The 15420-nt window shown below is 45.1% G+C and overlaps 1 protein-coding gene across 3 annotated transcripts in view; it reads left to right on the top strand.

Annotated features, from left to right (window-relative positions):
- Positions 1 to 8759: 8759 nt before the first annotated feature.
- The window catches only part of RGS8 (regulator of G protein signaling 8), a 59246-nt gene continuing 52585 nt past the window's right edge, over positions 8760 to 15420 (top strand). Inside the window, exons 1-2 of one of the 3 annotated variants that reach the window (XM_055582882.1) lie at positions 8760 to 8904; positions 10344 to 10482. The gene's annotated coding sequence lies outside the window, so the exon portion shown is untranslated. Of the gene's footprint in view, positions 8905 to 8935; positions 10483 to 11113; positions 11229 to 15420 lie in introns of those variants that run through there. The other 2 variants (XM_055582883.1, XM_055582881.1) reach the window with 2 other exon arrangements.

Raw genomic sequence — 15420 nt, 5'->3', positions numbered from 1 at the left:
GGTTCATCACCTGTTCCCTTCCAGTCTGATGCAGTGATGTTACTTGCAGAGCAAGGTGCTTGTGTGATGCTCTACTGCCTCATCTGTCTGCTCAACTCAGGAATCCCATACACGGGGGTGGCTGCCAGTGTCTTCTTTATACTTCCTGCTTTGGGACCCACAGCTGTGGTTGTTCTAATGATGCCTCTGGCTTTTTTTTTTTTTTAATGTTTATTTATTTTGGCTTCTCTGGGTCTTAGTTGCGGCATGCTGGATCTAGTTCCCTGACCAGGGATCAAACCCAGGCCCTCTGCGCTGGGATCTCAGAGTCTTAGCCCCTGGACTGCAAGGGAAGTCCTGCCTTTGGCTTTTTGATGCCTGATGCTCTATACCGACATGAAGTGATGGGTCTGGAGAGGAGAGGCAGAGAGTATTCTATAAATGTGGAAAACGCTACAATGGGAGGTTTATTTTCAGAGACTTTGTGGATTTCCGGGACAATGTGGGAATAATGTTACCGCTGCCTACATTTTTGGAACCATTTTCTGGTTTTCGAGCCCTGTGTTAAGCACTTTTCATGATATACTGGCCAGTTGTTGTTCTTGCTGGACCTGCATTCCTCCTGGTCTCTGCTTACAGCTCTTGATTTTCCTCTTGGGACCTACCCAGCTCCTGGAACAGGTACTCAAGGGGGCTCCTCTTCACTCCATTGGTGAAGCAGGGATTCCCTCCACAGGGTTATGGGGGTGGCCGGACACAGGATGCCTGACACCAGACAGGAGAGACTGATAGAAGTTTATTAGTGACGTGGACTCACAGGCTGGGGGAGGAAGACAGCACAGGCCACACAAACTCACACAGGGGCTGCACACAGGAAAAGACTGATCCAGCAGGGGCTGTGGGAGGCACATTTTATAGTGTCAAGAGGATGAGGTACCTGCTGATTCCCATGTGAGGACGTGATCGGGTTGTTTGAATAATTCCATGAGCTGGCAGAGAACTGAAATCAGCAACTCAGGGATAGGCAGGAATTGCACTTGGTTTGTTTGATAAGGAGGGTCAGTCATTTGGATCAGTTCAGTTCAGTTCAGTCGCTCAGTTGTGTCCGACTCTTTGTGACCCCGTGGACTGTAGCACACCAGGCTTCCCTGTCCATCACCAACTCCCGGAGCTTGCTCAAACTCCTGTCCATCGAGTCAGTGATGCCATCCAACCATCTCATACTCAGTCATCTTCTTCTCCTCCTGCCTTCAATCTTTCCCAGCATCAGGGTCTTTTCCAATGAGTCAGTTCTTTGTATCAGGTGGCCAAAGTATTGGAGCTTCAGCTTCAGGGTCAGTCCTTCCAATGAATATTCGGGACTGATTTCCTTTAGGATGGACTGGTTGGATCCCCTTGCAGTCCAAGGGACTCTCAAGAGTCTTCCCCAACACCACAGTTCAAAAGCATCAATTCTTCAGTGCTCAGCTTTCTTTATAGTCCAACTCTCACATCCATACATGATTATTGGAAAAACCATAGCTTTGACTAGACAGACCTTTGTTGGCAAAGTAATGTCTCTGCTTTTTAATATGCTTGTCTAGGTTGGTCATAGCTTTCCTTCCAAGGAGCAAGCATCTTTTAATTTCATGGCTGCAGTCACCATCTGCAGTGATTTTGGAGTCCAAGAAAATAAAGTCTGTCACTGTTTCCATTGTTTCTCCATCTATTTGCCATGGACTGATGGGACCAGATGCCATGATCTTAGTTTTCTGAATGTTGAGTTTTAAGCCAGCTTTTTCACTTTCCTCTTTCACTTTCATCAAGAGGCTCTTTAGTTCCTCTTCACTTTCTGCCACAAGGGTGGTGTCATCTGTATATCTGAGGTTATTGATATTTCTCCCAGCAATCTTGATCCCAGCTTGTGCTTCATTCAGCCTGGCATTTTATATGATGTACTCTGCATATAAGTTAAATAAGAGGGTGACAATATACAGCCTTGATGTACTCCTTTCCTGATTTGGAATCAGTCTGTTTTCCATGTCCAGTTCTAACTGTTGCTTCCTGACCTGCATATAGATTTCTCAGGAGGCAGGTCAGGTGGTCTGGTATTCCCATCTCTTGAAGAATTCTCCACAGTTTGTTGTGATCCACACAGTCAAAGGCGTTGGCATAGTCAGTAAAACAGAAGTAAATGTTTTCTTTTTTTGGAACTCTCTCACTTTCTTGATGATCCAACAGATGTTGGCAATTTGATCTCTGATTCCTCTGCCTTTTCTAAAACCAGCTTGAACATCTGGAATTTCATGGTTCACATACTATTGAAGCCTCTCTTGGAGAATTTTGAGCATTACTTTGCTAGCGTGTGAGATGAGTGCAATTGTACAGTAGTTTGTATGTTCTTTGGCATTACCCTTCTTTGGGATTGGAATGAAAACTGACCTTTTCCAGTCCTGTGGCCACTACTGCTTTTTCCAAATTTTCTGGCATGTTGATTGCAGCACTTTTACAGCATCGTCTTTTAGGATTTGAAATAGCTCAACTGGAATTCCATCGCCTCCACTAGCTTTGTTCATATGATGCTTCCTAAGGCCCACTTGACTTCACATTCCAGGATGTCTGGGCTCTAGGTGAGTGATCACACCATCGTGGTTATCTGAGTCATGAAGATCTTTTTTGTATAGTTCTTCTGTGTATTCTTGCCACCTATTCTTAATATCTTCTGCTTCTGTTAGGTCCATACCATTTCTGTCCTTTATTGTGCCTATCTTTGCATGAAAAATCATTTGGCTAGGGGGCCCTATTTGCAGGAGCAGAAAGGGAGGAGAATTGTGGTTAGATCAGTCAAAGCCCTCCAACTTTCCCCAGATGTCAAGGCACATATAATACTGGGTCTTAATTTTAAATTCTTTTTTTGGGGGGCTGAACTGCATGGCATGTGGGATCTTAGTTCCCTGACCAGGGATCAAATCTGTGACCCCTGTATTAGAAGAATGGAGTCTTAACCACTGGATTGCCAGGGGAAATCCCTGGGTCTTAATTTTAGGCTTTATGCTGCTGCTGCTAAGTCGCTTCAGTCGTGTCCGACTCTGTGTGACCCCATAGACAGTAGCCCACCAGGCTCCCCCATCCCTGGGATTCTCCAGGCAAGAACACTGGAGTCGGGTGACATTGCCTATACCACACATGTAATTTCTGTGTCCTCCACCATTAACAAAGACAGGTGTGTGATCTGTCCTGGACCTATCAGGCTCTTTCTCTTGCAAATACAAAACCTGAGTTGAGTGAAACAAGGTGGGAACAGAGAATGGAGCTGATTAATCCCAACAGGGCTGCCCTAAGGACAGTGTTCATTACTGTAACCTGGAGTCTTGGTGTTTCCCAGCCTTTTCTAGGACCTCAGCATCTAGTTTTTTCCCTTCACCCTGTGTGCTATCTTGTTGGATAAGCTGTCCAGAGTTGGGGTCTGTTGCTGTAGGTGTTTCATGCTGATTGGACACCATGACTGCTAAGGGACACATAATTTTTGTTATCTCTATTTTAAAGAGGAGAAAACCGAGGCAAAGAAATGTCGAAGTTGCTTGAGCTTACAGAGCAATTAAGGGGCAGGGGTGAGATTTGAAAAAATAAGAATTAACTTGACAATAGTTTGCAACTCAGTATCTTTTTCTTAAAGTCAGGGAGTAGGTAGCTTGTCCCAAGTAGACAGGGGAAGGCCAGTGAGTGTTATCCAGGGCCAAAGCCTGGTCATCCCATGGTATGTCATACAGTCTTTGGCCCTTTGGAGTAACTTGCTGTTCACCAGGAGCGAAGGAAATGCAGTCCTTGGATCCTAAAGGCGATCAGATGTGAGGTGCCACCTAGATGTGGAGACTGTAATTAGAGAGAGGAAAGGTCTTTGTCTTCAACTGGCTCAGATGGGTTTGAGCCAGGTGTACATTCTGACCCCAGTGGCAAGGGTGTGCATATGTGTGTGTGTGTGTGTGTGTGTGTGTGTCTGTGTGTGTGCAGATGTGCACGTGCACTTGTACATATTCATAGTTCAGATTCTTAATCTTTTCCTTCACTAAGCACTCGAGCCTGGTCTTTGGTAAGCAAAGAGAGAACAGCTGAGGAGGGCAAAATTGGTTCGAGTGGAAATGATGAGATCCTAGGTTTTTCCACTAAAATATAAGACCCATAAAATTAGAAAGTGAGAGTAGACAATATCCTATAAGGAATAAAAAAAAACACCCAACTTATACATAAAAGCACATCTGCAGAAGTAGGAAGAAAATCAGGGAAAAGAGGAGCCTCTCAAACCAAAGAAAGAAAAAGGAGGAGAAGGAGGGCGGTTAGGTCACTCTTCCTTTCTGGGTCACAGGATGCTGGCCGGCCGAGTGTTCCGCACAGGGGAGTCCTCTTTCCACTGTGCTCTGTTTGCACAGAGCTGCTTTTAGGGGAGCTGTGCGTCAGCCAGCGGATGCTGGGAGCACCGTGTCCCCTTGGATGTTCAGAGGTCGGCACTTCAGGACACGAAGCTCTGGGCTGTGGGCGGAGAACCGCTGGTAGCCTTGAGCCTTGTTCTCCGCCTGAGCCCCAGTTGACTCCCCGGAGTTTGCAGTCTGTGGTTCTTTTCTTTTTAATATTTATTTGGCCATGCCAGGTCTTAGTTACAGCACGTGGAATCTTTGATCTTTGATGTGGCAGGTGGGGTCTAATTCCCTGACCAGGGATCGAACCTGGGCCCCCAGCACTGGGAACATGGAGTTTGAGCCACTGGACCACCAGGGAAGTCCCCAGTCTGTGATTCTTCAGCGTCTGAGTGCCCTGATGCAGAAGGACACAATGGGTCTCTGGAGCCAGTCTGGTGTTAGGAGAGATGGAGTTGTGCTAACACACGCGGAGCTAAAATTACCCTGCCCTTATTTCTGCAGCTGAAAGACACATACTGTGCAAGTCATGGGTATTATGCTGTCAGTCCATGGATGGCTTCAAGGCCCTTGTCTGAACCCTGATTTCATCCCAGGGTGGGGGAGCCCAGGCACGCCTCCGTGGAGACGGCAGCTCTCTGGCTCAGGGCTAACAGCTGACCTGTCAGTCTCTCCTGCGTGCCTCTCCTTGAAGGACACTGTGGGGCCCAGGCCAGGGTTTCCTTTCCACCACCTCCTGGGAGGTGCTGTGGGCAGAAACTCTGTAGTCACGTTGCATTGTTTAGGGAAGAGGCTGGAGTGAAGACACACGAACAACTGAAATAAAGTGCACACTAAATGCAATGTGCTTGAATCAACCCCCAATCACCCCCTACCCCTCACCCTGGTTCATGGAAAAATTGTCTTCCATGAAACCCATCCCTCATGCCAGAAAGACTGGGGATCCATGCTCCAAGCCATGTGGGGTTGTCATGTTCTTTTCTTGTTCTTACCAATACTTAGTTTTAGAACGGGATCTGAAACAAATTCTCACTGAGATGTAAATGACAGACAGTCTAAAGTGTTACCTCTTCAGGGGAATTTGGCTTTGGAAATAAAATACTCCCACATTAATTTTAAGAGTAGAGAAGGCATTTCTGGGGATATCAGGTCTTCCTACCTAGGTGGTTAATTACCTGCTCGATCTTGGTGTTCAAATCTCCACCTGCTCAGCTTAGCAGGTGGCATTGGTTAGTACCAGTTATAAAGAGGAATCAGAGTCTTTATAAGATGTACTTTTGAAAAGTTTCTCAGGGACCCTGGGGCACTAAATCTCCTGTCCTCTCTCCCTCCCTCGCTCCCAAAACTCTTCAGTTATAGGAGAAGCTATAAAGCAGGTGTCTGCTTTTCCCTTGCTAAGTGATGCTTTACAAGAGGCATTTCTGGGAAACTCATGCAGGAACTAGAAGGGTTTGCCAGTCCTCCTAGATACGGCCTTTTTTAGAAGGGACTTCACTCTCTACATCTCTGGTCCTTTTATTTATATTGTCACTTGCTTGTTTACGATGCAAACATTGACTCTTACCTTAGTATTTATTCCATGAATACTAGGGGATAATTTCTAAGGCTTTGGCTTCAAGTCCATCCACATGAATGCAGAATGTCCTAAAGTAGACTTTTTTTTTTAATTGTGATACAAAGTACGAATATACCTAATATATATGTCATTTCACATAACAACCCTTACTTCCACTATGTGTAAAAGATGTTGTTTGACCTCTGAACCGAGCTCAGTGGTGTCCTAGGTCACCTGCAGTGAGGAGGCACCTGGCTGGCACGTGTACAAGTGAGCCTCTGTGCTGGGTGCCTCGGACCTTGCTGCTGATCATGTCTGGGTAAGCCTGGGAAGAGGTGCCTTCTGAGAGTCCCTCGCTCATCCCTAACAGGGGCTGCCGTCTCTCCCACAACAGACCACGGACAGCCAGGGTGCTTTCCCAGGAGTGGGGGCAGCGAGGATGGATCTGGGATTCCCACCCAGCAAGTGACACGCACACACAATCCACTTCACCAGTTCCTCTGGCCATCATGGAAACAGCAGCAAGCGGGTAGAAAGGAATCTGTTTTCCTAGGAGAATCTGGGTGGAAGGCTAGTGTTATGGAGTCACAGTTTTGTCCCACTTTGCGTGTGGGTCCACCATGGCTCCTGCCCCTCACTGCTTTCCCCATGTCGGCGCACTTTTCTTCCCTGGATGATTGAGTTGGGGAAGGCTCCTGCCCCCTAAAGGTTCCTCAGGTGTCTCAGCGGTAAAGAACCTGCCGGCCAATGCGGGAGATGCAGGTTTGATCCCTGGGTCAGGAAGATGCCCTGGAGAAGGAAATGGCAACTCATTCCAGTATTTTTGCCTGGAAATTCCCCTAGACAGAGGGGCCTGTTGGGCTACAGTCCATAGGGTCGCTAAGACTCAGACATGACTTAGTGACTGAGCACGCATGCCTGTCCTTTGAGGGACAGTGTCGCAGATTTCAGGCCTAGAAATGTAAGCCAAAAGCAAGGCTGTGACTGTGATGGGCCTGCCAGGAAGCGCCTGAACTGAGGACATGTGACACATCGAATGTTTGCTTCCTCAGTGATTAACTCATCAGTAAATTCAGACACACCGTCTCAAGGGGAAACGTCTCCAACCCATTATTGTGAACGCCCGTGTACCCTGGGAAGTGATTCCTCTGCTGTCTTCTACAGGCTGAAAAATGTGTGTTTTATGCAATCAGAGAAACAAAGAAAATCATAATATAGTTCCTGGAGGAATCCCTATTTATCTGAGTCTCATTAGATCAAAAGCCATTTAGGGTCTGCTGATAATTTGGGTTAAAATCAGTGCTATTTAGGCTCATATTTAAAGCTGCAGTGAAATCTCAATTGTATGAACACCAAATGTGAATATACCCTTCCTGAGAAGATGGCAAGCTTCTTTAAGGCAGACCATGTTTCTCATACTTACTTTCTAACTCCTGCAAAACCAAGAGCTGTGTGCCACCATTTGTTGCCGCTCAATAAATATTTGTTAAATGAATGATGCAATTTGTGGCTTAACTCCTACAAATTTTAATCTCAAGCCTGCTTTTCTCAACACTCGGCCCACTCTCTGAACCCCGCCCTGACTTCCCAGTCAATGTGTGCTGAGGAAATGCAAACAAAACGTAATTAGGAAGGTAAATCTACTGCAAAGCACACACACACAAACAAATGTAGGCCAAAGGCAAATTTAAATGGTTTTTCCAAATTGCCTGCGTTTATTATCCCTGACCCTGCGCTGGCCCAATTTTTACAGATAATCAGGTTAGAGCTGATATTGGTTCTGTATTTCCACTTCAGGACAGAGGGGGAAGGTGGGAGGATGCTGTGAGCATGGATCAGGAGAAAATAAAGTTAGAAAAACCCTGGAGTTGTGTGGAGTCAAAGACACAAAAACGAAAGGGATAGCATTTTTCTTAGCTGAAGTCTATGCCAATTTACGTTTTGTCTTCCCCTCCACAAGCCCTAATTCTGTTTTCTGTCTTATCGGGTTCGCTCAGGGTTGGGGCGTGGGGAGTGGGCAGGTAGGGTTTGTGAGACAAGAGCAGTTTGTTATCTAGACTAGTGTCATTTCCTCTGGGGACGATAAAACTTCGCCAGCCTCCAGGGAGCAGTTCTGGTTTTTGCCTTTGCTACCACCCAAGCATCTCTCACAGAAATTTGGGTTGTAGGACAAAGTGCCCCTCCCCCTTCCGAGGATGCTCTACAGAGGTTGAAGCCTGGAGGGCAAGGTCAGGGCTCTGACTGGGAATTGGATACTCAGTCTGGACCATTCAGAACCCCTCTATCTTGTCCAGCCTTGCAGAGGGCATGGCACTTGACAGGTACTGACAATGAATGAATGAACAGGAGAATGCATGAATGAACTTGCTGGAAACAAGTGCTCCTGCCCTTTTTCATGGACCTGCATATTCCGATGACCCAGTGCACTCCCATTTAGCACAGGTAACTTACTGGCCATGGACTTGCGCTTAGTGGACTGTGCTCTCATGTTAGCTGGCTGTCTATTTGGTGTAAATCAAGGGACAAAAGTTTTCAATCTCCTTCAAAGTATGTGGTCATCTCCCACTGATCCATTCCTTTGACCTGGTCTGAAATTCCTATCATGATTATCAACGGGGTTAGGCAACAAAGCTGAAGAGTTGAATTTCTTTAGGAAGTCACTGGAAAACTGTAACATTTATTTATTTAGGAAGACACAGATAATGTAAATATTTTACTTAGGATTGGACTTTTAACTCTCTCCCAGGTTAGCTGGTTGATCCCTTTGCTAACAAGTACATGAAATATAAGGCAAAAGCTATAAAAGCAGAGAAACCAGCAGTGATCAGGAAGAATGTAAGGACAGGGACAGCTCAAGGGTTTCAGCTCAAAGGTTGACTGGACTCTGAAGGGGAAACCTCTGCCTCTTTAGATAGAGGGTCCTGCTTTCTGATTTTACCCAGACTTTGCCCCCTCCTCAGCTGGAAGTCAAGATCCTTTGTAAGTAACATTCAATTTTCCAGGCTGCTAGACAGGAGGAATGCTTCTAAGAGTATTCTTGAGGTCAACCCTGTAATCCTAGCTCCTCTGAGGAGCAGTCACTCCCTCTGATGTAAGCGTTGCAGGAACCTCTTTTATGGTACACCCAGAGGGGCAAAAAGTTGCAGTTGTTGCAAGGGAAGATTGGAAGATGGCCCGAGAGAAGTGATAACTCAAATCTGCCTTTTCTTCTGACACCTGGGTGTTTTCTAAATGCAGCTGTTATAATATTATAACATAACAGCTCAAAGACAACATAATTCTGCTCAAAGACACCCAATGTTTGTTTTTGTCATTCAGCTCGAACTCCCACTCTTCTACTCTATGCCTCTAATGTCAAACTTATTTGTCATCTTATTTGGGTTAGAGCAACAGATAGGGGGAAGAAGAGGCCTGAAAGTCATGTGGGATACATTTAGTAGATTTTCAGGAAAATTGAGTACATGTACATGACAAATTTTTGACATTCACAATATTTATTAATTGGTTTATTAGAATGGGGAGGATTGGAAAGAATATTTGACTGGGACTGGGAAAACTTGAATATGAATCCCAGCTCTGCTGTATTACTCACGATAAATTCTTAGATAATTTCGTTTTCTTTTGATGTCTCAATTTCCTCAAAGTTATTTGCTTAACTTACTGGATTGTTGTGGTGATCAAAGAAGATGAGTGGAAAAGAGTCCTTTCAAGTGATAAAATTTCAATTCAAAGTACTTTCAAACACAAAATTACATCAGTTAACAAAAATTAGAGATTTCATTAATTTTTAGGTGAAGTGCTATTTCAGTTTTTTTCATACTTGATAAAATGAGAAATCGAATAAAAAGTATTCAGTCTTCCTGAGACACCTCTGGATCCAGGAATGCTGCTGTTTTATGGAGGCTGGTGGCTCAGATGGTAAAGAATCTGCCTCCAATGAAAAAGACATGCGTTTGATCCTTGGGTCGGGAAGATCCCCTGGAAAAAGGAATGGCTGCCCACTCCAGTATGCTTGCTTGGAGAATCTCATGGACAGAGGAGCCTGGTGGGCTACAGTTCATGTGGTTCCAAGGAGTTGGGCATGACTGAGTGACCAAACGTACATACACACATGGAACTTAGAGGGTGAGAGAGGCATCGTGCATCCTCTGTAGGCAGAGTTCACCTGAAGAGGGACCTCAGGTCTTGGCTAGAATATTGCCCGGGACTGGCACCTCTTTCTCTCAAAGGGGAAGCCGAAAAGAGTGATACTCTTGGTTACATTTTAGGGCAGAAATGCTAAGGGGTCAGAGATTAGTGTGCTTATTAAAATACACAGGGACAAAGTGACGCAATGATTTGTAGAGTGTGTGTGGGAAGGGTGTTTTTGAGGGTCGGGTTGGGGTGAGCGGTTACACCTGCTTCCTTCCATTTTCCAGGGCAAATGACTTCAGCTGCTGCCCAGCAACAGCCGGTTCATCAAAGCCTTTGAGAACAGCTTTGAAAAATGTGTCAGCCAATAGGCGGGCAGGACCAGCCTGGCAGCTGAGAGACCCCCTCGCTGGAGCGGAGACTTGGGTAGGAGCAGATGGAGGCCTTCCTCCCCTTGGCTGGCTCTCAGGGCATGCAGGCACTCAGGGCTCAGAAGCTCAGACCAGGGCAGATCCTTGCCCTTGGCCCACAGCTCCAGGAGGAGTTTCTCCTAAGCCCCTCTGCGGTTTCCTCGGTGGGTGTGAGGCGCCGGATCTTATCCAGGGCAGGCACCCTGCAAAGGTTTGCTCTCCCATTACATTTGCCTCGAGTCCTCTCACGTGTCATTAATCAAGCTGCTGAACCGAGCCGGCTCTGCTGGAGCACGGCATTCATTATATTCCTCAAGGGATTCATTTCTCTAGATTCCAGACCTCTTGGCTCTCGGAATAGAGATATCTGTGCTGCCAGGAAGGCCCCAAGTCTGCAGGCCACTCCGGGGACTTTCCTCGCGTCCCCATCCCCAGGTTCTGTGAATCCCCTTCCAATTCTCAGGGTCCTCGCAGTGAGGAATCTGGCTTTGGGAAGTGGCAGTGCAGGGAGAAGGGCCTCCCACAGGGATCTGTATGGGAGTTTCTGTGGACACAGCCGCATGGCAGGGATCTAGCCTTGTTTTGTAAAAGGTTTTTCGCTTTCCCTATGGCAAATGCTGGGACGACTCTGTCCTTTTCTTTTTCAGAACCGGTGCAACTTTGAACACTGGAAAAAGAGTCTGCTCAGTTAGCAGGTTCACCCTCACCTAAATAATACTGCTGATTTTTTACATATACAAAAAGGAGATATCTTGGGGAAAGGTATATATGGCTTTAATTTTAGGGGGAAAATAATTACACATCAGGGAAGGACTTAGGTTTCTTCTCGGACTTTATGGAAATATTTTTTGGCTTTCCAGAGAAAAGGGATCATTTGCTCTTCCAGGAAAATTCAAGGAGATTGTAATAATAATAATAACTTTATTGAGCATTTATGTCTGGCAGGCATTACTGCAAGTGTAACCACTTGTGAGAGCTGTTTTATGGATATTAAAAACTGAGGCACAGGGACTTCTCTGGCTGTCCAGTGGCTAGGACTCTGTTCTCTCAATACAGGGGGCCCAGGTTCGATTCCCGGTCAGGGAACTAGATCCTGCATGCCGCGACTAAGTGTTCTCATGCTGCAACAATGCTGCATGCCGCAAGACCCAGCACAGCGAAATAAATATTTAAAAACAAAAACAACTTAGGCACAGCAGGGTAAAGTCACCTGCCTAAACTCACACAGCTTTTAATTGGTGGAGCTGGGATGCAAACCAAAGCAGCCTGGCTCCAGAGTCTGCCCTCTTAACTCCTATAACGAACACAGTTAAACAAACAAAAAACAAAGAAACAAACCAAGTAACGAGCAGATGATGCAGCTCCTTATTCAAAGGCTATCCACCCATTTGTAGGTTTTCATGGGTTTGGCTTCTTTTCCTTGATTTTATATTTTTCTCCTCTCTGTTGTCCAGCAGCCCCTGTTCCAGAGGGTGGCAGGGCAAAGGAGAGACAGGGAACTCAAATCCATCACTTTCAGTGATCATTAGTCATTCTAGCAAATGTCAAGTGAGAAAAACAATTGGTTAATTTGTGTCATCCTTTTCAGTAGTACCTCTAATTCCCTTAATTAGAGACAATAGCACGCTGAACTTTTTGGAAACCCTACCAGTTCTCAGGCCTTACTTTTCTCTGATTTCATTTGGATCATTTTCATAAACAAGGTGGTGACCCACAGCAACACTTTGTCAGTTACAAGGCTCCATCCATCAATTGAAAAAGGAATCATGTTTCAATATATCTATTTTTTGAGGGGCGTTGGTGGGAGTGGGGGGTTACCAGTCTTAGCACATTAGACATACTTGCTGATTGTAAGACATCTTAGCTACAGACATGTTAAAATGTGAGCAAGAATGGGTTTCAGAATTGAGAAGATAGAGTATTTTATTTTTATTGTTCAACAAGAAATAAACCTTGTTAAGGTAGCATTTTGTAAAGGTTCTTCTTACGTGGTCTGCCCTCTCTGGGTATCAGAATTTTGATTACAGTTTTCAGCTGGAGTTCAGCCTGGTTCAGATATCTATTTTTAGCAATAGCTTAAGGGTTTTTTCTTTTTTTTTTTTTCATGACAAGAGGAGGATTACTTAAGAATAAGAGAACTGACTCATGGAAGGGGTTTGAGTTTCTCTCTTGTTAAGAAGGGGCTGGCTTCAAGGGTTGCCTTCCTAATGAGCTAGAAGTTAAGTGGAGAGTCTTATCTGAGGCAAAAGAGTTGAAAACCTCAGAGAGGTGAGCCAGGTTTGAGATCAGGGAAAGCAAAGATTCAAATTCCAGAAATAAATTCAAATACCAAGAATGTGGTAGATTCGTCATAAAAACAGCCCCATTCCTTAGCCTTTCCCTATACTCTTGCCTTTATGATGTGACTTTGTAGCCCTTCTCATCAAGTGTGGTGTCTGTTTATAGTCTTGAATCTCTTCTGGCCTTATGACACTTGGTTTGGCAAATAAAGTATGGCAGAGTAAGGTTGTACCAGTGCCAAGCCTGGGCTTCAGGAGGTCTTTGCACTTCTGGTCTTTTCCTTGGGACCTTACCTCTGCCAAGAAAAGCTTGGGTAGCCACATGGTTGATGAGCAACATGTATCCTTCATCATAGCCAATAGACCTTCAAGTACCAGGCATGCTGGTGAGACCATCCTAGACCAACCAGGCCCTGCTGACCCACCAGTTGACTTTGGATTCATGGGCCAGCCTAACCAAGATCAGCCAAGTCTGGCCCAAATCATCAGAACCAGCCAGATGACTCAGAGATCCGTAATCAATAACCAATGGTGATTATTTTAAGTTGCTAAGATATTGAGTGGCTTGTTACACAGCAGTAACTAACTGACGACAAAGACCAAATACAGGATTGAAATTAGGGCATCAGACCTAAGGGTACTTAGAGTAACAGAGACTAGGTTTGGAGCAACAGCTGATCAAAAACAAAAGATGGGCTTAGAGGGTCATTGTTGAGAACGGCCTTGCAATATATATGACTTAACTTCATAAACAGCAGGTAGATGCTTAAATTAGATAAGTTTTGATACAGGGACAGAGGCAGGGTAGGGAGAATGAAACCCAAGACAAGCAACCAAGATTGCTTTGTTTATAGAAGTATGCCTAACATTGGTATCCTTAGCATAATGCCTGACCCTAGCAAGTGCTAAATAAATAAAAATTGATTAAATTAATAAGTAAATTCTCTTTCTAGTAGAAATTTCACTTGTTCTTTCTTTCATCCTTTCGATGGATTTTATATTAAGCACCATATATGGCCACCTCATGAGAAGAGTTGACTCATTGGAAAAGACTCTGATGCTGGGAGGGATTGGGGGCAAGAGGAGAAGGGGATGACAGAGGATGAGATGGCTGGATGGCATCACTGACTCGATGGATGTGAGTCTGAGTGAACTCCGGGAGCTGGTGATGGACAGGGAGGCCTGGCGTGCTGCGATTCATGGGGTCTCGAAGAGTCGGACATGACTGAGCGACTGAACTGAACTGAACTGAATGGGTGTACATGCTCATAAGTGGGCAGACATATGGGCACAATCCTATATAAGTTTTGAAATTCTATATCTACCACATTATGTATGTAAACAATTTACTAAGCATTCATCTTAAGCATGTGCTTATGTACATCAACCTGTAATGGGTTCTGATATTTACCTCCAAAAGGGCTGGGTGTGGACTGAAATGTCTCTTCTATTCAAGCTGTTGTTTTGTTGCTCAGTCATGTCTAATCGTTTGTAATAATAATTACATGGGAGGAGCCCTCTAGGCTCCTTTGCCCATGGGATTTCCCAGGCAAGAATACTGGAGTGGGTTGCCATTTTCTTCTCCAGGGGATCTTCCCAACCCAGGAATCAAACCTGCATCTCCTGTACTGGCAGATGGATTCCTTACCACCGAGCTACAGGGGAAGCCCCTCTGTTCAGGCTAGAACTCTCTTATTCTTTCTTTGACTTCTGCAAAGCCTATGGACCATATCTGGGTCCCAGGATACTCATGTCAGATATTAGTCTGGGATGTAACAAATGCTTTCTTAAATGGTTGTTCAAGAATGATCATAGGTAGTTTTGCAGTTGCTCAAAATTCAGATAGGATTCCTGAGCTCCAAGAGCTGCACAGTGCTGAGTAAACTGAAATGTAGGAAAGTTTGTTTGCCTTCAAAGTGCTCTGTAAAATGTGAATTGTGGCTAGTTATTGCATGTTTATTTTTGTGATGTTGCAAATGTATCTCACTGGGATCTACTGTAGTGATGGGAGGGGTTGGGACCTGCTCCTGGGCTGGTTTCCAGAGTCAATATGGAAAAGGACTAATCCCTTTAGCAAAGGTAATGGATGCTTAAGACTTGATGCTTTTGAACTGTGGTGTTGGAGAAGACTCTTGAGAGTCCCTTGGACAGCAAGGAGATCAAGTCAATCCTAAAGGAAATCAGTCCTTGAATATTCATTAGAGGGACTGATGCTGACACTGAAGCTCCAATACTTCGGCCACCTGGTTCGAAGAGCCAACTCTTTGGAAAAGACCCTGATGCTGGAAAAGATTGAAAGATTGAAGGCAGGAAGAGAAGGAGATGACAGAGGATGAGACGGTTGGATGGCATCACCAACTCAATGGACATGAGTTTGAGCAAACTCTGGGAGATGGCGAAGAACAGGGAAGCCTGGTGTGCTGCAGTCCATGGGGTCTCAAAGAGTCAGACACGACTGAGTGACTGAACAACAACAACAACAACAACAATGAATGCTGAGGTAGCTCCTAGGTGTTCTTGTCAAACACCTTCTCTGATTATGGTCTTTTGTTATTCTACTCTTTGTTTCACGTTGCAATGATGCAGCCCATCTGTAGGTTTCAAATACAACCCATTTATGCATGCATGTGTGTTCAGTTGCTCAGTTGTGTCCAACTCTTGTGACCTCATGGACT

This window comes from Bubalus kerabau, chromosome 5, assembly GCF_029407905.1.
Source record: "Bubalus kerabau isolate K-KA32 ecotype Philippines breed swamp buffalo chromosome 5, PCC_UOA_SB_1v2, whole genome shotgun sequence".
NCBI classification, from domain to species: domain Eukaryota; kingdom Metazoa; phylum Chordata; class Mammalia; order Artiodactyla; family Bovidae; genus Bubalus; species Bubalus kerabau.
This window is presented reverse-complemented; position numbering and strand designations above follow the sequence as displayed.